This window comes from Pan troglodytes, chromosome 1, assembly GCF_028858775.2.
Source record: "Pan troglodytes isolate AG18354 chromosome 1, NHGRI_mPanTro3-v2.0_pri, whole genome shotgun sequence".
In the NCBI taxonomy this organism is placed as follows: Eukaryota; Metazoa; Chordata; class Mammalia; order Primates; family Hominidae; genus Pan; species Pan troglodytes.
In genome coordinates, this window is record NC_072398.2 from 217,157,249 (window position 1) to 217,184,445 (window position 27,197).

The window sequence follows — 27,197 nt, forward strand, 5'->3', positions numbered from 1 at the left end:
CGGCTCTGCATCCCCACCCAAATCTCATCTCGAATTGTAATCCCCACATGTGGAGGGAGGGAAGTGATTGGATGATGTGGGCAGTTTCCTCCATGCTGTTCTCATGAGAGTGAGTGAATTCTCAGGAGATCTGATGGGTTTGTAAATAGTATTTCCTGCATTGTCACATATTCTCTCCCACCTGCTGTCATGTGAGACATTACTTCTTCCCCTTCTGCCATGGTTGTAAGTTTCCTGAAGCCACCCCAGCCATGCGGAACTGTGAGTCAATTAAACCTCTTTTCCTTATAAATCACCCAGTCTCCAGCAGTTCTTTACAGCAGTTTGAAAACAGACTACTACAGGGGCCTAACTCAGCTGTTGGTCTGGCCTTTAGAGAAGTATCCAGTGCTCCAAATTATAGTATGCAAACACAGGTGCACATGCATGCCCACACACATCCACACATATACATGTGCACATGCATGCCCACACATGTGCACACACACCCACACACGTGCACAAGCATACCCACATCCACACATGTGCACATGCATGCCCACACACCCACATATATACATGTGCACATGCATGCCCACACATGTGCACATATGTGTACACACATGCACGCACACACCCACACACGTGCACAAGCATACCCACATCCACACATGTGCACATGCATGCCCACACACATGTGCACACACATGCACACATGTACACAGGCATGAGCAATGCATGCCCCCACACACCCACACAGACACATGTGCACATGCATGCCCACATGCACACAGTTGGCCCTTCTCCCTTTCCCTCTGCTTAGCTAACTCCTCAGGCAAGGCAGGGCCTCCTCCTCCAAGATGCCATGGACCTCACTGGCCAGGTTGAAGGTCCCACCGTGTCAGACCCTCTGGGTGACACTGTCACAGCTGTGACTGGACACTCATTCCATGATTCTTTGATCAATGTCTGGCTTCTTGTCTATCATGAGAGCTCCCTGAGAGCAAGGGCGCTGTCTGGTTTCCCTCACTATCACCCCAGTGCCAGACGGAGCTCTGTGCACATCAAAAATCTCTGTCAACATCAGTTGAGCTACAGAAAGAAGAACAGAAGGAAAGGAGGGTGGGAGGAAAAGAGGGAGAAAAGGAGGGAAAAAGGAACAAAAAAGGAAGGAAGAGAGGGAGAGAGAGCATGGAGTGTGGGTACTGAAGTTGAAGACTGGGGCAGAAGCACCCTGGTGATGATAGGTGACCTATTATTACTGGTTGTTGAGAAGGTAGAAAATTGTTCAGTAGGCAGCAGGTACTCATTGGAAGGTTCTTTTTTGTTTGTTTGTTTGTTTTAATTATACTTTAAGTTTTAGGGTACATGTGCACAACGTGCAGGTTAGTTACATATGTATATATGTGCCATGCTGGTGTGCTGCACCCATTAACTTGTCATTTAACATTAGGTATACCTCCTAATGCTATCCCTCCCCGCTCCCCCCACCCCACAACAGGCCCCGGTGTGTGATGTTCCCCTTCTTGTGTCCATGTGTTCTTACTGTTCAATTCCCACCTATGAGTGAGAACATGCGGTGTTTGGTTTTTTTGTCCTTGCAATAGTTTGCTGAGAATGATGGTTTCCAGCTTCATCCATGTCCCTAAAAAGGACATGAACTCATCATTTTTTATGGCTGCATAGTATTCCATGGTGTATATGTGCCACATTTTCTTAATTCAGTCTATCATTGTTGGACATTTGGGTTGGTTCCAAGTCTTTGCTATTGTGAATAGTGCTGCAATAAACATACGTGTGCATGTGTCTTTATAGCAGCACAATGAGATACCATCTCACACCAGTTAGAATGGCGATCATTAAAAAGTCAGGAAACAACAGGTGCTGGAGAGGATGTGGAGAAATAGGAACACTTTTACACTGTTGGTGGGACTGTAAACTAGTTCAACCATTATGGAAGTCAGTGTGGTGATTCCTCAGGGATCTAGAACTAGAAATACCATTTGACCCAGCAATCCCATTACTGGCTATATACCCAAAGGATTATAAATCATTGAAAGGTTTTAAACAGGAAGTGGGAGACAATGTGTTTAAATAAGTATTTTAGGCCAGGCGCAGTGGCTCATGCCTGTAATCCCAGCACTTTGAGAGGCCGAGGTGGGTGGATCACCTAAGGTCAGGAGTTTGAGACCAGCGTGGCCAACATGGTGAAACCCTGTCTCTACTAAAAACATGAAAATTGGCTGGGCATGGTGGTGGGCACCTGTAATCCCAGCTACTCAGGAGGCTGAGGCAAGAGAATTGCTTGAATCCCAGAGGTAGAGGTTGCAGTGAGCCAAGATCGCTCCACTGCACTCCAGCCTGGGTGACAGAGCAAGACTCTATCTCAAAAAAAAAGAAAAAAAAAAAGAAGTATTTTAGAGACACCAGTTTGGTTGCTGTAACAGCAGAATGCTCTTAAAATAGTCCAATCAGGAAAGTATGGAGGCCTGAATTAGGGCAGGATGGTAGGCATGGAGAAGAGGAGATGGGTTTAAGAAATATTGAGATACATTTGGCCAGAATTGTTGATTGGGAATTGATGAGAATTCCTCCATGCTGGGTATTATCATGCTAAAGGTTCGCAAATATGATGCCATTTAATTCTCAAAAAACTCAACAAGGTAGGTACTTTCCCACCTTTGTGATAGAGAAAAATGAGGCAGAGAGAGGTTAAGTAATTTGTCCAGATCACACAGCTGGAGAGTGGAAGAGTTGGCTCCAGACCTAAACCCTTAGCCACTGGGTCAGAGAGATGCCCAGATCTCTATTAAATAGAATCACACTGAACCTGAATTCTGTGTCCCTTCATGGAGCTTCCAGTTTGATGGTTTTAAACTTCTTTGTTCTTTCTTTCTTTCCTTCCTTCTTTCTTTCTTTTTTTTTTTTTCTTTTTTCTTTTTCCCGAGTCTCACTCTGTCACCCAGGCTGGAGTGCAGTGGTGTGATCTCAGCTCACTGCAACCTCCACCTCCCGTGCTCAAGTGATTCTCTTGCTTCAGCCTCCCAAGTAGCTGGGATTACAGGTGTGTGCCACCACACCCACCTAATTTTTGTATTTTTAGTAGAGACGGGGTTTCACCATGTTGGCCAGGCTGGTCTCAAGCTCCTGACCTCAAGTGGTCCGCCCACCCTGGCCTCCCAAAGTGCTGGAATTACAGGCTGAGCCGCCATGCCCGGACTAAACTTTTTCTTTCTAAGCAGCAGAAGTACTGCAAGCAGCTTGGGCAACCAGGCGAGCAGTGGTGCCATTAAGGTAGAAGAAGGGTTGTTTGTTTGGAGTAAGGTTGGAGTCTGATAAGTTCCCTTTTGAAGTGCTGTTCGAGCAGCCTGTGGAAACTTCCAGGGGGTGCTGTTCCATGGGCTCCTGGGTGTCCAGGCAAGAGGTCAAGGAGGACCCAGATCAATATTTGGGAATAAAATGAGGAATAAATATTGAAGATTAAGCATATGGCTGAGATTAGTGGTTGTCAAAGAGATGTGCTCATTAGAGCTTAGGATCCTGTGAAGAAGCTTCAGAAGCCAGCAACAGGAACCGAGAGGGGGTGTGGACACCCTTCCCACCCCTATTTCTACCAGTGAAGAGCACCAGGATTCAGTTAACAGTTCCACTAGTTCCGCTTCTAAACAAAGAGTTTAAAATGGATCGATGCCCAAATGGATGGATGGATGGATGACAGGTGGATGGAAGGATGAACGAATGCACAGATGGACAGATGGGTGGACAGACAAAGGAATAAATAAAGTGGACCCACTGGACAGAGAAGACTTTGGTTCAAAAGGCTCATAAAGTGCCCCAGGCACCCTAACCCCCAACCAGGTGTACCCCATAAGATTACAGGATTGCCTTCAGATTGTCCCTCCCTGATAGGGATGAAAATTCTGCCAAAATGTCTTCCTTGGGTAATGTTTGTTCAGGAGTTAATTGGGCAATTCAGAGACTCCAATCGGGAAACACAGGGCCTGCTGCCAGATGACCTTGAGAGAAGCAAGAGCCAAGTCCCTGGACCCTGATCATACCCTCTTCCTGAGAAACTCACTGAGTGCAGGTAAGGAAGAGGGCATGCCTGGTCCTGGACACTGTACGCCTCCATCCTGCTCAATAAACCTCCGCCATTCAGGGTCATGACAGTGCAGGGACTATCTGAGAGTTCACTCATGGGTCTGATCCATGTAGCTCTCTCCAATAATCTCTGCAAGCAAGTTCTGTGCGGGAGGAAAAATGACCTGTTTTGTGTCAAAAGCCAGCAAACAAGATGGGATGTTGGAGTGTATTTGGACAGTACACATACACCCTTGGGCTTCTTTCATCTTTCTTCTTATGTTTTTATTTTTGTTTTGTTTTGCTTTGCTCTGGTAATAAATTTATATATATGTATGTACCTATTCCTGCCTAAATTTTGAACAGATATGGATATAAAACCACAAAAGCACCATCCCCTGACCAGTCTTCAGATGTATTTTTCCTATTTTTGGCTCCAAGAATATTTGTTCTGGCTGCATCTGGGATTAGGATTTTAAATTAATTTTTCATTTGGTGAAAGAGAGTGTGTCATATTGAAAATGATTCTCAGTGAATCTGCAACAGATGCTGCTGCTTCAGTCATCATTAGGTGAACCCACCATCCATGATTCCTATTAAATTTTTTATCAAACTGCCAGTGATTTCCAACTAGATGATTAAAGGTAATTTTTTGGAGAATTTACATTTAAAAGTGCTCCTCTAGAAGCAGGATTTTCATAGCAAATGGACCTTGTCTGTTCTCTGCACTATGAGGTAAAACTTCCAAGCTCTCTTTCAATTGTACGTTTTCCTGGCTTTTCTCACAGTTATATATCACACTTATTTGTGTGTAGGAAAATAATAGCATTGTGGAAATAGAACTCTTAGTAGCCGTAGTGGTAGTACAGGAGTAATGGTTATCCATTGTGGAATGTTTACCATTTTATAGATACTATGTTAAATCCTTTACACAATTATCATAGTTCACCTGTCCAATGACAACCCTACTATTATTAGTCCCATTTTACAGATGAGGAAACTAAGGCTCAGTAATAAGCAACTTGCAACTTGCCTGAGGAAATGCAAACTAGGAAGTAACAAAATCTCTAACTTCACACATATACACACCCCACCATGGGCTGGCTCCCTGAGAATCCATCAAATTGGAATCAGGGAACATGGATTCTGATTCAGAATCTGCTGTCAGTTATCATTGATAATAATAATTGTAGATATTTACTATGGACCAGTCACTGCTCTAAGTGACTTGCAAATATAATATTCATTTGATCCTTACAATTGGGTTATGGAATTTAAGGTTAGAAATCTTTCTCCATTAGCAAATGACAGAGCTTGGATTTGAGCAAAGTCAATTGAGTTCAGAGTCCCTAGTTTTAACTCTCACACCACACTGTCCTTGATGGATGATGCTGGTGAGTTGCCTCTTTTTGCTAGACCAATGCCTCTCCAGGTATATACTGAAGCCACTGGATACATTTCCTGTTCCATGCCTGTGTTGCAAACTACCCCAACACTTAGTGGCTGAAAGCAACACTTTCATTTGGGTCCTGATTTTGTGAGTCTGGAATTCAGGAAGGGCTCTTCTGGGCAGTTCATCTCTGATCCAAGTGGTCTCAGCTGAGGTGGCTGAGGCTGGAAGATCTACTTCCAAGATGGCTTTGGCATCTGTGTAACTGGCCCCTTGGGGCTCCTTGGCCTCTCTCTTTTCACATTGCATCTCATCCTCTACGACCTCCCTGAGTGGCTCAGGGTTCTCATAGCATAGTGGTCTTGGGGTAGATGGTGTTTTTATATGGCTACTGGTTTTCCCCAGAGTATGTGGTCTGATCTACCCCGGCAGGAGCTGAAAGGCTTCTTCTGACTTAGCCTCAGAAATCTCATAACATCATTTCTGTCACATCTTATTGTCAAGAAAGTCACTAAAGGTACAACAGATTCAGGGAGAAGAGAATTACCTCTCAGCAGGAGGAGTTGCAAAGAATTTGCAGGTATCCTTACTCCATGACATTGCCTTAGCTGTAAGTTGAAAGCACATTCATCTACTAGAGTGGCTACACAGTTAATGGTGAGAGAGGAGTCTCATTTACCAATTCCCATTTTAGAACATTGCCTGGTTTATCTCATATTACTTACCACTCTTAATGATAATAATAATAATAATAAAGCTTCATTCATTGAGTCCTTACAACATGCTAGTCATTCTTCTTAGCACTTATTTATATATATTAATTCATCTGCTCTTCATCAGTATCCCATAGTAGGTATTATTATTGGAAATATTTCCATTTTACAGAGTAGAATATAGAGCAAATCAAGGTTAAATAACTTGTTCAAGGTCACATGGCTTGGTGGGGGGCAGAACAGTGAGTTTCCATACCCTGTGTCTTTAATTTACTCACTGTACTCTTAAATGCCTGGTAAATTATCATTTGAGGAAAGGGTTGACTTTTTCTTTTTTTAGAAAATGATTCTAAAAGCCACTGAACTAGGTGATCCCTAATGATTCTACTTTAGACTTTGATGACCCCAAAAATAAAGATAAACCAACAGAAACACAGTATTGGTGGGTGATTAGGCAAGCAGGTTCTGGAGTCAGATGGAGACTCAATCTTGGAGGAGGGAGAGAGAGAGAGAGATCACATGGAGAAGCACAGAGAAGGCAAACATGATTGAAGAAGCCATTTGAGTGTTTATCCCAGTAAAGTCTTCAGTTGACTTTAGACCTAGCCACCATCTGGTCCAACTGCATGAGAGACACAGGGGAGAATGGCCCAGCTGAGCCCAGTCAACCCACAGAACTGTCCAAGCTAACAATACATTGTTGTTTCTCAGCCCCTAGGGCTTGAGTGCTCTGTTATACACTGATATATAATTGGAACACTGGCTCTGCCTCTTAGTCCCTTTATCAACCCAGGCAAGTCACCTAACCTTTTTGGACATCAGCTTTTCATATGTAACATGGGGATATGTTACATATGAAATAGCACCTCCCTCCGAGTTGATGTGAGGATTAAAGAGGATAACGCATGCACAGTACTTCACCTAATACTCCATAAAAGTAAGCACATACCTTTGAAAAGTCTATTACGTTCATACTCATTGGACTGGTTGTTATATTTAATTTAAAAAAAAACAGAAAATAACAAGTGTTGGAGAGAGTATAGAGAAATTGAGACAGTTTTGCTTTGCTGGTAGAAATGTAAGATAGTATAGCCTCTATGGAAAACAGTACGACAGTTCCTCAAAAAAATAAAATAAAAATTGAATTACCATTTGATCCAGCAATTCCACTTCTGGGTACATACCCAAAATAAGGGATTCAGATATTTGTACACCCGTTTATGGCATAATTATTCACAACAGCCAAAAGGCTGGAATAACCCAGTGTCCATCAACAGATTAATGGATAAGTAAAATTGGTCTATATATACAAGCAAAATTGGTCTATATATACAATGGAATATCATTCAGCCTTAAAAAGGAAGGAAATTCTGACACACGCTATGACACAGATGAACCTTAAAGACATTATGTTAAGTGAAATAAGCTAGATACAAAAGGACAGATATAGTACGATTCCACATATATAAAGTACCTAAAGTAGTCAAATTTATTGAGACAGAAGTAGAATGGTAATTGCCAAGGACTGGGTGGGGATTGAAGGAGTTTAGTTGGTACCAAGTTTCAATTTGAGAAGATGAAAAGGTTACAGAGATGATGGTTGCACAACAATGTAAATGTGCTTAATTCCATTCTGTACACTTAAAAATGGTTAAAATGGTAAATTTTATGTTTTGTATATTTTACCACAATAAGAAAAAAATGTTTAAGTCAATAATGATCATTATGACAAGAGATAATTAAGGCCAGGTACGTAAGCAGAAACACTGATTTCATTCACTGCTAGTATTCAGTAACATGCAAAAGTTTTGGAAAGATGATACATCAAATGATCTTTTACTTTATTATACAAAGGAGTAGCTTGAGAAACCCTTTAAATAGACAGCTTGACTTCCAGTTCCAAGATGGCAAAATGAAGAAATATCTGTCCCCTTCTACTCTAAAAAATCAATTCACAACAAATAGGAGAGAAAAAAAAGAAACCCAAGTACAATTTGGGTGAAACTAGATGCCATTTGTATCACTAACCCACAATATATGAAGTGATAAAATAGATTGAGTGAGCAGAAGAAAGTTAAATTTAAGTTCTGGCAGAGGGAGACAATACAGAAAAGCAAGCCGATTTGCCCTGGGAACCCTAGACCTGCTCAGGAACTTGAAGTACCAGGTACAGAGGTAGCTGAGACTAAGATGAGGGCTGAAAGCAGGGAGAATGTTCTACAGGTCTGGATGAGAAGCTGTTGGACTCATAGTATTCTTGCCCTCCTGTAACCCAGCATAGGAAGTGACTTCCCTCTCCTCTACACTTATAGTAGATGGGGGTGTATTTTCCAAAGAAATAAACTAGAAGGTTCTGGAATCAAGAGCAGCAGGTTCTGTAAAAGGAGTAGAAATTTATGCTGAGGAAATTTCCCAAAAGGGAAAAAAAACTGAAGAGAAAAAAAAAGAAAATTAGGTCAATCCAGGAGGTCCTACAGTTGACTAAGAGATTTCCAGAGAGAGAGAACAGAGAAAACAATAGGTAGTAAACAAAGAAAAAACATTTTAAAATTTCCCAGTACCAGACATAAGCCCAACCCACACTAAGACCCATCATAATGAAATTATTCTAGAATCACAGATAGAGAAGATCCTAAAAGCATTCAGAGAGGAATGTCACAAAGGATCAGGTAACAGTACGGAACTGGACTTTTCAACAACCAGAAGCCAGAAAAAAATTAAACAATACCTTCAGAATTGTAAGAGAAAGATTCTATACCCAGCCAAACTATCCATCGGGGTGTGGGTAAAATAAGACATTTTCAGACATGCAAAGTCACACAAGAAGTTAATTCTCTAGTACTCTGTAGGAAACTACAAGGGAAGGAGGTCCACTAACACGGGGAAGTAACTACTGAAAAAGAAGACTTTGGATGAAAGAAATAGGGAATCTAGCACAGGAGAAAGGTAAAGGGAATTCCAGGATAATGGAAGAGAGACCCCAGGATAAAATCTGTTCAGCAGTCTTAGAGAAGAACCAAGCCAAAAGGGAGCATAAGGGAGGGCTCCAGGAGAGAGAAATCAAGGAGAAAAAATAAATAAAACTGGTAGGTTATCTGACAGGTTTGGCTGAGTTGAAAAATTGCATTGAGGAGCATTCTATACAGCTGTTGGAGAATACAAGAAAACTAAGACAAAGACTTGAAATAAATCCAGGAAATAGGAAAATGAAGATTTTATAAGTAAGTTGAGAAGAAAGGAAATAAAATCATAAAGGTATAATCATCGTACATTCCCTGGCTTAGAAGTAAACAATATCTGCATAGTCATAATAATGGAAACAATAGTAATTACAACAAAACGTGGAATTATACTACTGGGGTATAAGGAGAAAAGAAAGAGGGGTGTAAGAAAGTCAGAAGTGCTCACCTAGGTATAATACGAAAGCAACAAACATTGTTCAAAATTGATCATGCATGAAATAATACACTGATGTGATTTGAAAATAGCTCCCTCTCCCGTCTCCCTCTCCCGTCTCCCTCTCCCTCTCCTGTCTCCTGTCTCCCTCTCCCTCTCCCGTCTCCCGTCGCCCGTCTCCCGTCGCCCGTCTCCCGTCTCCCGTCTCCCTCTCCCATCTCCCTCTCCCTCTCCTTTCCACGGTCTCCCTCTCATGCCGGGCCAAAGCTGGACTGTACTGCTGCCATCTCGGCTCGCTGCAGCCTCCCTGCCTGATTCTCCTGCCCCAGCCTGCCGAGTGCCTGCGATTGCAGGCGCGCGCTGCCACGCCTGACTGGTTTTCGTGTTTTTTTGGTGGGGACGGGGTTTCACTGTGTTGGCCGGACTGGTCTCCAGCTCCTAGCCGCGAGTGATCCGCCAGCCTCGGCCTCCCGAGGTGCCGGATTGCAGACGGAGTCTCGTTAACTCAGTGCTCAATAGTGCCCAGGCTGGAGTGCAGTGGCGTGATCTCGGCTCGCTACGGCCTCCACCTCCCAGCCGCCTGCCTTGGCCCCCCGAAAGTGTGGAGATTGCAGCCTCTGCCTGGCCGCCACCCCGTCTGGGAAGTGAGGAGCGTCTCTGCCTGGCCACCCATCGTCTGGGATGTGAAGAGCCCCTCTGCCTGGCTGCCCAGTCTGGAAAGTGAGGAACGTCTCTGCCCAGCCGCCATCCCACCTGGGAAGTGAGGAGCGCCTCTTCCCGGCCGCCATCCCATCTAGGAAGTGAGGAGCGTCTCTGCCCAGCCGCCCATCGTCTGAGATGTGGGGAGCGCCTCTGCCCCGCCGCCCCATCTGGGATGTGAGGAGCGCCTCGGCCAGGCCGCGACCCCGTCTGGGAGGTGAGGAGCGTCTCTGCCCAGCCGCCCCGTCTGAGAAGTGAGGAGACCTTCTGCCTGGCAACTGCCCCGTCTGAGAAGTGAGGAGCCCCACCGCCCGGCTGCCACCCCATCTGGGAAATGAGGAGCGTCTCCGCCCGGCAGCCACCACGTCCGGGAGGGAGGTGGGGGTCAGCCCCCCGCCAGGCCAGCGCCCCGTCCGGGAGGGAGGTGGGGGGTCAGCCCCCTGCCGGGCCAGCCGCCCCGTCCGGGAGGTGAGGGGCGCCTCTGCCCGGCCGCCCCTACTGGGAAGTGAGGAGCCCCTCTGCCCGGCCAGCTGCCCCATCCGGGAGGGAGGTGGGGGGGTCAGCCCCCCGCCCGGCCAGCCGCCCCGTCCGGGAGGGAGGTGGGGGGCTCAGCCCCCCACCCGGCCAGCCACCCCGTCCGGGAGGTGAGGGGCGCCTCTGCCCGGCCGCCCCTACTGGGAAGTGAGGAGCCCCTCTGCCCGGCCAGCCGCCCCATCTGGGAGGGAGGTGGGGGGGTCAGCCCCCCGCCCGGCCAGCTGCCCCATCCGGGAGGGAGGTGGGGGGATCAGCCCCCCGCCTGGCCAGCCGCCCCGTCCGGGAGGGAGGTGGGGGGCTCAGCTCCCCACCCGGCCAGCCACCCCGTCCGGGAGGTGAGGGGTGCCTCTGCCCGCCCACCCCTACTGGGAAGTGAGGAGCCCCTCTGCCCAGCCAGCCGCCCGGGCCGGGAGGGAGGTGGGGGGGGGTCAGCCCCCCCACCCGGCCAGCCGCCCCGTCCGGGAGGGAGGTGGGGGACTCAGCCCCCCGCCCGGCCAGCCGCCCCGTCTGGGAGGGAGGTTGGCGGGTCAGCCCCCCTCCCGGCCAGCCGCCCCGTCCGGGAGGGAGGTGGGGGGGGGTCAGCCCCCCGCCCGGCCAGCCGCCCCATCCGGGAAGGAGGTGGGGGGGTCAGCCCCCCACCTGGCCAGCCGTCCTGTCCGGGAGGGAGGTGGGGGGGTCAGCCCCCCGCCCAGCCAGCCGCCTCGTCTGGGAGGTGAGGGGCGCCTCTGCCCGGCCACCACCCCGTCTGGGAGGTGTGCCCAACAGCTCATTGAGAACGGGCCATGATGACAGTGGCGGTTTTGTGGAATAGAAAGAAGGGGGAAAGGTGGCGAAAAGATCGAGAAATCGGATGGTTGCCGTGTCTGTGTGGAAAGGGGTAGACATGGGAGACTTTTCATTTTGTTCTGTACTAAGAAAAATTCTTCTGCCTTGGGATCATGTTGATCTGTGGCCTTGTCCCCAACCCTGTGCTCTCTGAAACATGTGCTGTGTCCACTCAGGGTTGAATGGATTAAGGGTGGTGCAAGATGTGCTTTGTTAAACAGATGCTTGAAGGCAGCATGCTCGTTAAGAGTCATCACCACTCCCTAATCTCAAGTACCCAGGGACACAAACACTGCGGAGGGCCGCAGGGTCCTCTGCCTAGGAAAACCAGAGACCTTTGTTCACTTGTTTATCTGCTGACCTTCCCTCCACTATTGTCCTGTGACCCTGCCAGTTCCCCCTCTGCGAGAAACACCCAAGAATGATCAATAAAAAAATAAATAAATACATAAATAAATAAATGTTCCCGGAAAAAAAAAAAAAAAGAGTCATCACCACTCCCTAATCTCAAGTACCCAGGGACACAAACACTGCAGAAGGCCGCAGGGTCCTCTGCCTAGGAAAGCCAGAGACCTTTGTTCACTTGTTTATCTGCTGACCTTCCCTCCACTATTGTCCTATGACCCTGCCAAATCCCCCTCTGCGAGAAACACCCAAGAATGATCAATAAAAAAAAAAAGAAAAAAGAAAAAAAAACAAACAAAAAAAGAAAATAATGGAGAAAATGCCAGAAGAAACAGCTAAAAGAATTCAGCAGTGGTTGCTTCTAAGGAGCAAAGTGAAGCTGCTGAGGGAATGGGGCACTGCTGTTTTCCGTTAGAAGCCTTTCAGCATTATTTGATGTTTAAACTACACATGTGCATTACTTGCTTAAAATAAAAATTATTTTAAAGGTAAAAAATGGCTTCTCTCTGTACTTTAAAAATGTAATTTAATTTTTATATCTATTATATTAACTCCTAATAGCTCAGGAAAATATTGGTTTTCCAGAGTGAACAAGAATAGCAAAGCTTTCTTTTCTTTTCTTTTCTTTTTTATTTTATTTTATTTTATTTTATTTTATTTTATTTTATTTTATTTTTTTGAGATGGAGTCTCGCTCTGTCTCCCAGGCTAGAGTGCAGTGGTGCGATCTCGGCTCACCGCAACCTCTGCCTCCCGAGTTCAAGTGATTCTCCTGCCTCAGCCCCAGCCTGAGTAGCTGGGATTACAGGCGGGCGCCACCACACCTGGCTAATTTTTGTATTTCTAGTAGAGATGGGGTTTCACCATGTTGGTCAGGCTGGTCTCAAACTCCTGACCTCAGGTGATCTGCCTGCCTTGGCCTCCCAAAGTGCTGGAATTACAGGCATGAGCCACCGTGCCCAGCCTAGCAAGGCTTTCTTAAAGACCCTTAGGAAAGTTGCTCAGGCTTTTAAGCCTATTCGAGTCTAATGGAAGGAATCCCCTCCATCCCCCCCTGACCTCCCACAGCACTCCTGGCCACATACACTGGAGATCTGAAGGCTCCCATACTGACTCCTTCCACCTAATTCAGCCTGGCCTTTTCTCCCCGAGAAGCTTCAATTTCCTGTTACAGAGTCAGCTGTTTTCAAACTGAAAAGGTCAGATGTAAATGCTATTTTAGGGTGCTCATATTTGGTGGAAATGAGTCACCCAGGTTGGGTTTATTGCCTGAGCCAGGTAAACATGAAATCCCTCCAGTTAAAAATATCACAAGCAGAAAAAAAACCTCTCTCTCTCTGTCTCTCTCTCTCTCACACACACACGTGCACACACACATCCTTTTCCACCAAGTTCAGCCAGATGAATTTATTACCCAAGTAAGATTTATCTAACGTTTTCATAAAAATCCCCAGCCTAAGGGTGATATGCATGTCAGTATCGTTGCTAGCAATTTGATGTTAAAAAAGATTTGCTGTACAAGCTTGTCTATTGGAATTGATTGGAAACAGGCACACATGGCAATGTAGAAAAATCTAGATAATCCACAGTTATCTGTGCTCCTTTCCCCTGTGGAAGAGGGCTGGAGAGGTCGCCCAGCATACTGAGTGCATGAATGTCAGGGTTTTCTCTAAATCTCCAAGGATGCAACACTACAAGGCTGTTTATATTGATCAACAGCATGCATGGAAGTTAACATAAATCAATTAGTAAAATGCTCAGGCAGCAGCGATTGCTAAACTATACTGTGTAAATAAAAGTTTTAAATATAAAACATGATGATCAAATCTATTAACCATGCTCAGCCCTGCCAAGCTCTACCGTGACCTTCAGCAGCAGAATTTTCAGCTGTCACTCAAAGCCCACTGCCGACTCATGTGGACAATCTTGCATTGCTAGATGCTAGGGTCGTCTCAGAACTTAACCCCAAGTCCCATCTTTAATAACAATGACAAAGTGCATCGATACAGCACTTGACAATTTGCCAGCCTCTTTCAAACACTTTATTGGTTGACTTGGTCCTTGCTGTATGCCTTGATAAGAGGGCAGCTCATAGGGAGACCGTGGAGGCAGATGTAGAGAGTTGAAGTCTTGGCTCTGCAATTTACCATCTTGTCTGGAAGCAGGCAACTTAATTTCAGGGTTAGATATGTTGTTCTCAAATAGCTATTACTTTAATTCCTACTTTTTTTTTTGAGACAGAGTCTCGCTCTGACGCCAGGCTGGAGTGCAGTGGCACGATCTTGGCTCACTGCAACCTCCTACTCCCTGGTTCAAGTGATTCTCTTGCCTTAGCCTCCCGAGTAGCTGGGATTACAGGCACACACCACCATGCCCAGCTAATTTTTTGTGTGTGTATTTTTAGTAGAGACGGGGTTTCACCTTGTTGGCCAGGATGATCTCAATCTCCTGACCTCATGATCCGCCTGCCTTGGCCTCCCAAAATGCTGGGATTACAGGCGTGAGCCACTGCACCTGGCCTTTAATCCCTACTTTTACAGAGGTGAAACTGAGGCTTAGAGAGTGAGTTATTTGTAAAGGGAATTGGAAAAATGGATTCACACCCAAATCTGTTTATGTCATTTTCAACTCCATGCTTCGCTTTGCACTGCTTCCGTGGATTCCCGAACCCCCTGCAGCTTCATCACAGGTATGACCTAACGCAAGGTTTCCTGCATCCTTTGAAAGGCAGAGACCCTGCACCCCTCCCGAGGACTCTCTTCAGTGGAGTCCAGGGAGGAAGGCACTGGTGTCTAGGGTTGTCGCTCAGCTCCCAGCATCCCACTTTCATGACCCAATTGCAGTCCTACGGTGAAAGGTATATTGAAAAGGAGGGCAACCTGGAGCCCTGCCCTCAGACCTCATTTCCTTTTGCTCTCCCCCAAGCTTATTCTTCCAAGGTCACCTGTCCCAGGTGCTGTCCTTTAAATGTGCAGGATGTTCCTGCATAAGGCCTTTGACCTGGGGGCTCCCTTTGTCTGCAACTTTCTCCCTCCAGAGAACCATATGGCTAACTTCTTCACTCTCTGAATCATCCCTCAAGGGTTAACTTCTCAATGATGTCTGACCTCACCACCCTACTTAAAATCACAACTGCACCTGCCCCACCCAGACCCCCAGATCCCTCTCCTGCTCTGCTTTACTCATATCCTTTAGTACCTTCTAAATACTATGTAACTTACTTGTGCTCATAGAGTATTGCTTGTCACTTTTGTTCACTGAGGGTCCTAAGTGCCTACAACAGAGCCTGGCATATAGGAGGTGCCCAACAAACTTTACTGAACGAATAAATAAGTGGATGGATGGATGGATGAATGGATGAATAGATGGGTGGACAGATGGATGGATGGACAGGTGGGTGGTTGAGTGAATTTAATCCCTTCCTTAAGCTTTTCAGGTAGCCAGCCTCTCACCCCCTAAAACCCAAAGCTTTCAGGGTTCTACATATGCACCAGTGCAGGCAAGCAATGCATCCTAGGCTTTTAGTAAAGCATGGGCCCATTAGAGAGCAGCCTAAACAAACCCACTGGTGCAGAAACACTATTCTACCCAGCCAAAGTCTGCAGGGTGTGGACACAAATGAAGAAACCAACTCAGGCAGCACGGCTGGGAGACTTAAGAGGCTTAATTGAACCCCATTTCTTCATGATGTAGGCAGCTTATTTGTGACCAGGCTGCCACCAAGCCAAATTTACTGTGACATGCTGACAGCTGCTTCTGTGCTGGAGTTCTTGAAAACAGCTGGAGGAGAGGAACAGATACTTCTAAATCAAAGGTTCTTTCTCCCTGCAAGCCACATGATAGCTGCTGCCTGAGGAGCTGGGCTGTGCACATCAGGACTCAGGGTTCTAAATTTGGTCCCTATTCCTCCACTGACCAACAAGGGAGGTAAGACAGAATCAACAGAAAGGAAGAATAGCTTCAGACAAGAGTCAGTGCAGAGATTTCTCCGCTTTATACGAAAGCATCAGAAATGCTGTTTCTACACTGGTAGGGGATAGCTTTAGGTGAATTTAGAGAGGTAAGAGGCAAACACTTTGAGTAAGGGCAAACGGAGAGGGCAGCCTGTCATGCAAATGGAATGTCTAGCAATAGGCAGCTGGATAAATAAATGATCATGCATCTTAACAAGGAACTGCCATGTAGCCATTAAAACTAGTATTGTAGAACTGTATTTATTGGCATGGAGAGAGGTCTATGATGTATTCAGTGGAAAAAGTGGGCTATAAAATAATCCCATCCTATGTGATCCCATTTTTGTTCAGAAAATGTGTGTATATAAATAGACTCCAGCTGGGCGCAATGGCTCATGCCTGTAATCCCAGCACTTTGGGAGGCTGAGGCGGGCAGATCACAAGGTCAGGAGTTTGAGACCAGCCTGACCAATACAGTGAAACCCCGTCTCTACTAAAAATACAAAAATTAGCTGGGCGTGGTGGTGCACGCCTGTAATCCCAGCCACTCGGGAGGCTGAGGCAGGAGAATTGCTTGAACCTGGGAGGCGGAGGTTGCAGTGAGCCGAGATTGCACCACTGCACTCCAGCCTGGGCGACAGAACGAGACTCCGTCTCAAAATAATAATGATAATAATAATAATAAATAAATAAATAGACTCCAAAGATTACCAGTAATTCTCCCTGGATGATCGGGTTCTAGGTGATTTAAATACCTGTTTTACTCCTATTCTATTCTACTTTCCATTCTGTTTGACAGAGTCTCACTCTGTCATCCAGGCTGGAGTGCAGGTGCAATCATAGCTCACTGCAGCCTCATACTCCTGGGATCAAGTGATCCTCCTGCCTCAGTCCCCTGAGTAGCTGGGGCTGCATGCACAAGCCAATGTGCCTGTTTTATTGCACTTTCTAAATTTTCTGCAACATGTATAATTTTCTCAAAAAGAGCTCAACATGCAAATTTTAGGTTAGTTTGTGGAAAGGGTCCTGCCCAACCATGGAATAACACCTTCACCCGGCCTGTGCAGAACATGAAGACATTCCACTCACTGAGGCATTGCCTGAATTAAACGAAGCCTGAACAGCCACACGATTTGGCCTCCAGAACTGAGTTAGCATCTCCCAATAAAGGTCTTACCCATCCCAGCCTCCTTCCTCCCACCCAAAACTGCTGAAGTCCCCACATGTCTTGGGCCACGTTGGAAGAGAAACCTCCTTGCTCAGCTCAGCTTCCTCAGCTACCATGAGAAACTCCAGCCTGTTCAAAAGGTGCACTTTCGTGCCTCCTCTCTTTTGCATGTGCTGTTCCCCCTGCCAGGGATGCTCCTGCCTTCCACAGTTCACCTAGAAAACTTCTCTTCATGCTTCAAAACCCAGCTCAAATGATACCTCCTCTATAAAGCCTTTTCAGACTCTCTCATTTCCTAAGACCTTTGTATTTACCTCAGCCTGAAGCCTGAGCCTGCCAAGGGATAATCCTAGGAAATGATTTTCTCCACCTCACAATAAATATATTGAAGACTTCTTTTTTTCTTAAAAGACATTTGCAATTGAAGAGTGGGCAGACATATAACCAGAAACTCTAGTTGAGGGAGTAGGGAGATAACAGAATCCAAAAACCCCTACAGGAATGGCAAAACAGGCAAGGTATGGTGGCTCACACCTGTAATCCCAGCACTTTGGGAGGCCGAGGCGGGCAGATCACCTGAGGTCAGGAGTTCGAGACCAGCCTGAGCAACATGGGAAACCCCATCTCTACAAAAAAAAAAAATACAAAAATTATCCAGGCTTGGTGACTCATGCCTGTAGTCCCAGCTACTTGAGGGGCTGAGGTGGGAGGATCTGGGAGGATTGCTTGAGCCCAGGAGGCAGAGGTTGCAGTGAACTGAGATCACACCACTGCACTCCAGCCTGGGAGACAGAATGAGAACCTGTCTCAAAAAAAAAAAGAAAAAAAAAAGGCAAAAGAAACTTCTCACACCTGGGCAAATGCTTGCTTTAGGCAGGTGACTCCTCTTTAGCTATATGTCCCCAGGGGTTATCTGGGGACTCTGGGAAGCCTTCCCTCCATCTAGGAACACTGTTATTTCCTGTTTTATAAAACTGGAGCCTTCACCACTAGGGAAATCGTACATCCTCAACTGGTATCTACTGCAATTTTTTGTCAATCACAACGCAATTCCACTGCGGCAACCACGGATCTCCCCATCACATTGTAGTGGATTAATCTGCCTATCTGCCCTTCCTACCAGGTTAAGTTCTGGTGAGACCTGACAGGACAATGTGGCTATGCCTCCCGATGTTGCTATAGAATGAACAAAAGAAGACACCTTCTTTTGCTGTTTTGTGTTGGGAAAAGGGAATGCCAAACTGAGGAATGCTGCCTTTTTGTCACCTCTCACCTGGAATCACATCAAATGAGAGTTTTATCATGCTGCTTCTGCCAGGCTGGGAGTGCAGAATCTTCCCCCATCACTGCAAGCGGCCCACTAAGAGCTCTCTGCAGTTCCTCGGAAGCCACCTCTGCCTTCAGGGCTCAATACTTCCCACCAGTCTTTACCAAGTGTAGAAAGGGCAGCTGAGCCAGGCCTCATTCCTTGATTACACAGAGCCCACTGATAATCAAGGAATCATTGGATTGGATTGATGGTGCTTTGCATTCTGATCAGGCACTAAGTGCACCCAACGAACCATGAACTCTCTCTTCTGGTTATGTTTTAACTCTGCCTGTGGTCATCTGTTGCACTATGTGTATAATCTAGTGGGGGAGATCATAAATGCACTGAAGCCCATCAAGGAACATTAATGGCCACTAGAATTTTCAAACCTAGCACATTTAATTCAGGGTGCAAATGGCAAATGCCTTGTTCACTTGAAAAACAAAGAACCAAATTGTGCGTGACCCAGCTCGACACCTTTGAATTATGCCATTTGTTAAATATATACTGTGTGCATATAATTAATCCAATTTGGCCCCATGAAAAAGAAATCACTTCCCTTAATGATGCAATATTAAAATTAACCAATTCTGCCCTGGCTAAACAGGACTCTTGTGAACAGCCTCACTGGAGGATGTCTCCTGGAGACCCTTGCAAAGTCTTTGCAAAGGCACAGAAAAAAAAATAGCTAAAAGGAAACACCAGCTTGTATCCTCCTACATCTAAATTGGCTGTGATAATGAACACTTCGTTTTCTTTTGTGGTATGGATCCAGGTCTAGATTTGCCGTTATGTATAGCCACCTGATACAGGCTGTTTGAAAAATCAAGGTAAAAAGGAACATTTATCTATTACCCATAGCGGAGATTTACATTTAGATGACATTCTTAGTATAGGTAATAACTCAGTTCAGCAATCAAAGGCACAACAGCCTTGCTGCACCCAACATTGTTCCAGGCTAGATGTTTCCACATACATTCCCTTTGACTGTCCTGTCTTGCCTGGAAGATATGCCAGTCTGCTGGTCTCAGCTGCAGGGAAGCGTGGACTGGATTAACACAGAATTAAATGCTGCTTCCCAGGTTTCCTTCCCTTTACAAATTCTGAGCTTCCTTTGCATGTGTTTGAGGATGGAAGAAGTGGAGAGAACCTGTTTTTCTAGGAAAAGATTCGATTCCCATTTCACTTGCTTTGCTTGACATGGGCTTCTAGAAGTTTTGTAGTGGCTGCAGTAATTGGGCAAACACTTAAACTTCACCATAGATTGGGGAGCCTTGTGTGGCTCCAAAGGTTTCATTTCTGTCCCATTCCTAAGAAGCAGCAAGATAAGAAGGAGTGAGCACGCCTTCCTCACTTTCAATAACCTTCCAGTGGCTGAACATAGCTTACAAAATAAAGTCACAAGTTCTTAAGCAAGGTTTTGCAAAAGCCTGTGCTTGCAGCCCTGTCCCTAGGGTATAGCTTGGCATTTGCGCAGCCAGGAGACGGCAATGCCTGAGATTCAATAAGTGGGAAGGAAGAAAGTTCTCAGTATCAATGATGCTGCCTTACTGTCTCCAGGAACCTCAGCAGCCCCCATCCCATGACTGTGGCATTCAGAGCCTCCTCGTTTGACTCTGACCTTGCCAGTCACTTTGCTGTCTATTTCTAGTGTCACCTCTCCAGCTGGAGACAAAACCAAATTGCTCACTTGTGGCTCCTGAGTGCTATCCTTGGCCACCCTGGTTTCTCTCCTCCTCCCAGGTCATGCTGGCTGTCAAACTTCCTCATCACTGGCTTCTCCTTTGGCTTTGCCTTGTTTTACTGGGTTTGATTCTTGTCTGCTGTATTAGTAGCAGAAAAGGATTCCAAACAATGTGGCATCTTCTGTGAAGTTCTTCTATTCCTTCAGCAAATGTCTTTTTGTGCCAAGTACAGGGTTAGGCAGACAGAGGAGCAGGGCAGAGGCCCAGAGGTGAGAAAATGCTTGACCCTGGAAGTTGCTCAGTAAGACCAGGGTGCAGAAGGCACAGGAATCAGGGTCGCTGGTGAAGAGTCCAGGGCCTGGACTCACACTGCCATCATCTGAAGCCTCTCCAGCCTCAATCAGGGATGTTGGGAGAATGTAATGAGATGATTCCTGCAGTACCGCTGGCACTTAGTGTATGCTTAGTAATGCCAGCTCTCATCATTACCAAGATCATAGTGATTTTCATTATCATTTTAAGCTGGGGTCAGAACACACAGGAGCTACACACGTTAAGGAGGTAGAAAACACCCTTGAAGGCATCGACAGTCCATTGGAAGAGCTGAGCCAGGATGGGAGGGGTGTAACTATGTTGGAAATTCAGAACAATCACTCTGGTAGCTGCATGCAGAATGGATGGGAAACACCAGACTGAGAGAGAGGAAAAAGTCAGGAACCTGCTGCAGTCATTTCAGCAAGAGACAATAGAGGTCTAGGTCAAAGCAGAGGTGTTGGGACAGACAGAGGTTGGTGGATTCTACAGGCAAGGAGAAGGCTCTGAGATAGGCTGCAGGGTACAGTGGTTAAGGGCACAGGCTCTGGGGCCAGCCAATCTGGATTGGAACTCTAACTCTGCCATCCCTGTTCATGTGACCTGGAGCAAGTAATTCTACCTTCTGATGCCTCAGTTTTCCTGTCTGTATCTTGAAGATAATAAGGAATGCTACCGACCTCACAGTGTTGGTTGATGTCAAAGTTAAGTTTGTTAATGCATGTAATGCACTTAGAACAGTGTCTAACACAAAGCAAACAGCAAGTGTTGCTTATTGTTATGAGAAATAATTGGGTTCCCTGACCCATTAAACAGATCAGAAGGGAGGAGTCCAAGACGAATTGGGTAGCCAGGGGATGGGAAGTTGTTTTCTGAGGTTGGTGGGGAGACCCCAGTAGAAGTACCAAGTTTGGGGAAGGAAGAGAAGAGAGGGTATGGATGATCTTTTAACAGCCAGCCAGCCATCCGGACGTAACATTCAAGTTACCAATTTGGGGAATTATTTTGTTTGGGCAAAAAACAGTTTTTCCCAGCAATTCAGGCAGATGTTAAGGGTATGAAGATGGTTTTGTTAACAAGAAAAGCAAGTTTCTTTGGGTTTTTCTCTCAAGCACACAAACTCCAGAATTCCACTTCATACAATGTCCAGGAAGGAAAGCAAACTGAATACCTGTTTCTTCATCTGAATCGAATGCTGTCAATCCTCCTGCCCTTGAAGCAGAGTCTCAAGAAACTTTAAGTAATTCATGAGATAAAAGTAGCGTCAAAGAATTGGTCAAAATATCAAAATTACAACGTGGGATGTGTTGCCATGACAACCCAACTCCATTATTTTCAAATGCTGTGGCAAGAATCTAGCCAGCAACAGAACTGAATAAAAGCAGGAAGCTTCTGCCTCTCATTCATAGGAGGAAATGGCGAATGTCCTAAAACATATCTTTTCATTTTCCTTGAAAATTCAACAAGGCCAAAGCAACAACTTCCCCAAGCATTTCTATAACAAGGAGAACCATTCTCTGTCTACATGGAGCGACGAATTAAATCAGTGCTGGTTGCCCGCAACATCTTCAGCAAGCATCCTTCATCTGGGTAGCCAGCCAATTTGTAGGAATTAGCTCATGAATCCTTATGACATGGGAAGGAAACAAAAATTATTTGTTCTGGGAATCCTGCCTGTACTACTAATCATTTTTTGTATATAATTATATTAATGTGGATCCCTATTGAAGTCTGAATTGTTGATATTCACATGGTATTTGGACATACCTTTTCATGTGCCTCCAAAAGTCACTATATGAAATAAATGCCTGTTAATTGCAACTAGCTTATAAGTAAATAACAGTCAAATCTCCAAATATTAGTACTACAGGTTGGTGGTGCATGGATGTCCTATATTGACCCTTCAACCAACTTCTGAGGAAGGACGGTATTACATCTATTTTCAAGTCAGGAGAAACCGTGGGCACAAAACAGATTATAGGCTTGTATAAAGACATAAAGAAATTCATGACCTTAAAATAAATATTCATTAAATGCCTATGATGCAGCAGTTGCTGGGTCAAGAGACATAGTTGCTGGTTTAAGGGAAGGTGTAAATTCCATTTTCCTGTGCACATAAAACAGGCAGTTCCCCCTTATACTTGTAAAACCTGCAAAGTCATTTTATTTTAGCACCCTGTCCTTAAGTCGTTAGTAACTTGTGGAAGCCTCCATTCTTGCAATTCTTTACCCTGCTAATAAACATCCATCTGTCCAAGCTGGCAAAGAGGTTGTAACTCGAGGGAAATGGATAGATTGGTGTGTGTGTGTGTGTGTGTGTGTGTGTGTGTGTGTGTGTGTCTGTGTACATTGCCAATTTTTTCTCTTTCTTTCACATTTACTTATTTATTTTTATTATACTTTATGTTTTAGGGTACATGTGCACATTGTGCAGGTTAGTTACATATGTATACATGTGCCATGCTGGTGCGCTGCACCCACTAACTCGTCATCTAGCATTAGGTGTATCTCCCAATGCTATCCCTCCCCCCTCCCCCCACCCCACCACAGTCCCCAGAGTGTGATATTCCCCTTCCTGTGTCCATGTGATCTCATTGTTCAATTCCCACCTATGAGTGAGAATATGCGGTGTTTGGTTTTTTGTTCTTGCGATAGTTAACTGAGAATGATGATTTCCAATTTCATCCAACAACGGACAAACAGAGAGCCAAATCATGAGTGAACTCCCATTCACAATTGCTTCAAAGAGAATAAAATACCTAGGAATCCAACTTACAAGGGATGTGAAGGACCTCTTCAAGGAGAACTACAAACCACTGCTCAAGGAAATAAAAGAGGATACAAACAAATGGAAGAACATTCCATGCTCATGGGTAGGAAGAATCAATATCGTGAAAAATGGCCATACTGCCCAAGGTAATTTACAGATTCAATGCTATACCCATAAAGCTACCAATGACTTTCTTCAAAGAATTGGAAAAAACTACTTTAAAGTTCATATGGAACCAAAAAAGAGCCTGCATCGCCAAGGCAATCCTAAGCCAAAAGAACAAAGCTGGAGGCATCACACTACCTGACTTCAAACTATACTACAAGGCTACAGTAACCAAAACAGCACGGTACTGGTACCAAAACAGAGATATAGATCAATGGAACAGAACAGAGCCCTCAGAAATAACGCCACATATCTACAACTATCTGATCTTTGACAAACCTGAGAAAAACAAGCAATGGGGAAAGGATTCCCTATTTAATAAATGGTGTTGGGAAAACTGGCTAGCCGTATGTAGAAAGCTGAAACTGGATCCCTTCCTTACACCTTATACAAAAATCAATTCGAGATGGATTAAAGACTTAAACGTTAGACCTAAAACCATAAAAACCCTAGAAGAAAACCTAGGCATTACCATTCAGGACATAGGCATGGGCAAGGACTTCATGTCCAAAACACCAAAAGCAATGGCAACAAACGACAAAATTGACAAATGGGATCTAATTAAACTAAAGAGCTTCTGCACAGCAAAAGAAGCTACCATCAGAGTGAACAGGCAACCTACAAAATGGGAGAAAATTTTTGCAACCTACTCGTCTGACAAAGGGCTAATATCCAGAATCTACAATGAACTCAAACAAATTTACAAGAAAAAAACAAACAACCCCATCAAAAAGTGGGCGAAGGACATGAACAGACACTTCTCAAAAGAAGACATTTATGCAGCCAAAAAACACATGAAAAAATGCTCATCATCACTGGCCATCAGAGAAATGCAAATCAAAACCACAATGAGATACCATCTCACACCAGTTAGAATGGCAATCATTAAAAAGTCAGGAAACAACAGGTGCTGGAGAGGATGTGGAGAAATAGGAACACTTTTACACTGTTGGTGGGACTGTAAACTAGTTCAACCATTGTGGAAGTCAGTGTGGTGATTCCTCAGGGATCTAGAATTAGAAATACCATTTGACCCAGCCATCCCATTACTGGGTATATACCCAAAGGACTATAAATCATGCTGCTATAAAGACACATGCACACGTATGTTTATTGCAGCATTATTCACAATAGCAAAGACTTGGAACCAACCCAAATGTCCAACAATGATAGACTGGATTAAGAAAATGTGGCACATATACACCATGGAATACTATGCAGCCATAAAAAATGATGAGTTCATGTCCTTTGTAGGGACATGGATGAAATTGGAAATCATCTTTCTTTCACATTTAAAGGCAAACCTTTTGAAACTATGGACAGGAGCTAGCTTTTACAATGGACGTATTTGACATTGAGAGATAAATGTCCTTAAGGAATGTAAAAAGTCAAAAGAGGTCTTCATAAATAAAGAGCAGAAATGATAAACCTGTATTGATCTTGAATTTTTTAAAAAAGATAAAGATAGGAGCTGGTCGTGTCTCAGCTCTAACCCAGCTGGGCTGTGGACAGACTTCCCTAGCTCCCCTCTCAATTCCCAGAGCCTAACGCAGAGGTGAGTATGTGATAGAAATGCACTTTGTTAACATCCGGCTGGCTGGCTGGTTATGCATGAGGAGGTGATTAGATAGTAGACAAATTCGAGCTCCAGGATCTACCAGGATACAATGCATCACATCTCAGGCTACAATATGAGCAGGTGTCTGTCACGCCCAATTTGAAAAGCATGACGCTGGATCATTTGTAGAAGTCTGTGCATACCCATCAACCTTCCATCAACTCTACTTCCTGCCAGAATGAAGAAACGAGCCAGCAACACTCACCTACGTACAGTTTCCCAGACACCAGTTTTTACCATAAATAAAGAGCTGCACCCCAAAGCTTGAAGAAAGAGGCTACTAAGTGCTAAAAAGCTGTGCAGAGTTTGGGGGGACAGAAGCTACTCCAATAAGATTAGCAAGGCTCACACTAAGCTTGGCAGCAGGCATGCCTCACCAGTGAGGAGCAGATTCTGGGAACATAATCTCTTTTGGAGGAACCAGTTTTCCCACCATCTCTACAAAGACAGAATAAAGAAAGGCAAAAGTTGGCTCATTTGGAACCAGATAAACCCACTGGCATGCCCAATGACTCTTCTCTATGACTAACCCTCTTGGAAACTGCAATTACTGAAACCAGCCTGGCAAAGTTGTAGGTGGCATCATCACCAGCCTTAGAGAGAGATGTTGCGTGTCAAAGAAAACAATAACAAAAATATCGATTGAGAAAAGGGAAACATTAAACACAAGTCATTGTATTGGCAGCCACTGCTTGTCCCTCCAATATTTTGGCTACATTTTTTATTTTTTAATATGTAAATGGTTATAACTGTAAGTTAACTATATGATGAGACAGCTGACTGTAGACCTGTGAAAAGCAATTATTTTGACATTGATTACTTTCTATGTAGGAACACAGTATTGTAATTATAGTTTGCTAGAAGCTATTGCAACCTTCTCTGATGTGCTCCCAATTTGGCTGGAGTTAATTAATGGGTGTTGGGAGGTGGAGGGGGGCAGAAGCCGGCATGCAACTTAACATACAAATTAATTGACATGAAATAAATTAATATGTTTAATTTAAATGTTATTAATTTACCAAACAGAAAGAAAGAGGCATGGGGTTTAGGGAGCTATGGCATTAGCATCAGCTACAGGGATGTCACCCGGTTACCATGGCAACTGCCTCATTAGGCTTCCAGGGGAAGCCAGCGCATCGCATGGGGCTGAGGAGCAGTGGGCAAAGGATTCCAGACATCAAAAGGAGAATCAGAAATATAAACGAGAACCAAGCGGTGCTTTGAGCATGGGATTCAGAGGAGGCTGTTTGTCTGCAGGTGAACAGGGCTCCAGCCTGCAGCCAAGAAAAGGCAAAGTTTGAAATACGATATGCTGTCCTTTGGATAAAGTGTTTACCTTAGGAGAAGCAGGTTCTTGATAGGATGTCAAGACGGTTTTCATGTCCCCAGATGCCCCATCCTAGTTCTACCTTCCCATTCTTTGTCTATGCTGTTGCTTCTTCCTGGACCAGGCTTCCCTTACTCTCTTCACCTGTCTCTCCTCCAGCCCTGTTTCAAGTTTCGGTTTGGATGTCACTTCCCCCATCTGGCTGTTCCTCCATGATCCCCCACAGAACCCACTGTATCCTATCCAAGCAATTACCACTCTGCAATTTCACCATGAATTCCTTCATCTGCTTGCCTTCTGGACTGTGAGCTTCCTGAGAGCAGGGCTGTGCTATTCACTTTCCAGCTGCAATTCTTGGACCAGAAAGCTTGTTAGAAATGCAGGGTCTCAGACCTCAGTGCAGATCTATTGAATCAGAATCTGTATTTTAACAAAATCCCCAGGAGATTCCTAAGCACATTAAAGGCTAAGAAAAGTTGCTGCTCTACACCATTGCTTTCCTGGAGCAGGGCAAATGGCTGGCACTCGACAAATTATTTTTAAATCAAGCTTCTTTATATCTAGACTTTGCCCTGCCTCAGGTAGCATAGATGAATTCAGAGAAACAAGCAGCAGGGCCATTGTTTATTAATGTAGTGAAATAAGTTAGCCGTTCATGCATGGGGCTAAGATGGAATCTGGAACCCCCACCATAGGGTCTTCAAGCCTGGCTCTACCACTCTATAATCTCAAGCAAATTACTTAACCACCGTTTGCCTCAACTTTATTGTCTATAAAATGGGGATGAGATTCAATGGTAGTCCTTGAGCACCTACAATGTGCCACTCACTGTAGCCAGCCCTCGGGAGTTATCAGTGAAACAAAAAGACA

General features: G+C 45.0%; 1 protein-coding gene across 3 annotated transcripts in view; it reads right to left on the minus strand.

Annotated features, from left to right (window-relative positions):
- The window catches only part of KAZN (kazrin, periplakin interacting protein), a 1,230,044-nt gene that overhangs the window by 1,071,143 nt on the left and 131,704 nt on the right, over window positions 1–27,197 (minus strand). The gene's annotated exons all lie outside the window — the stretch shown is intronic.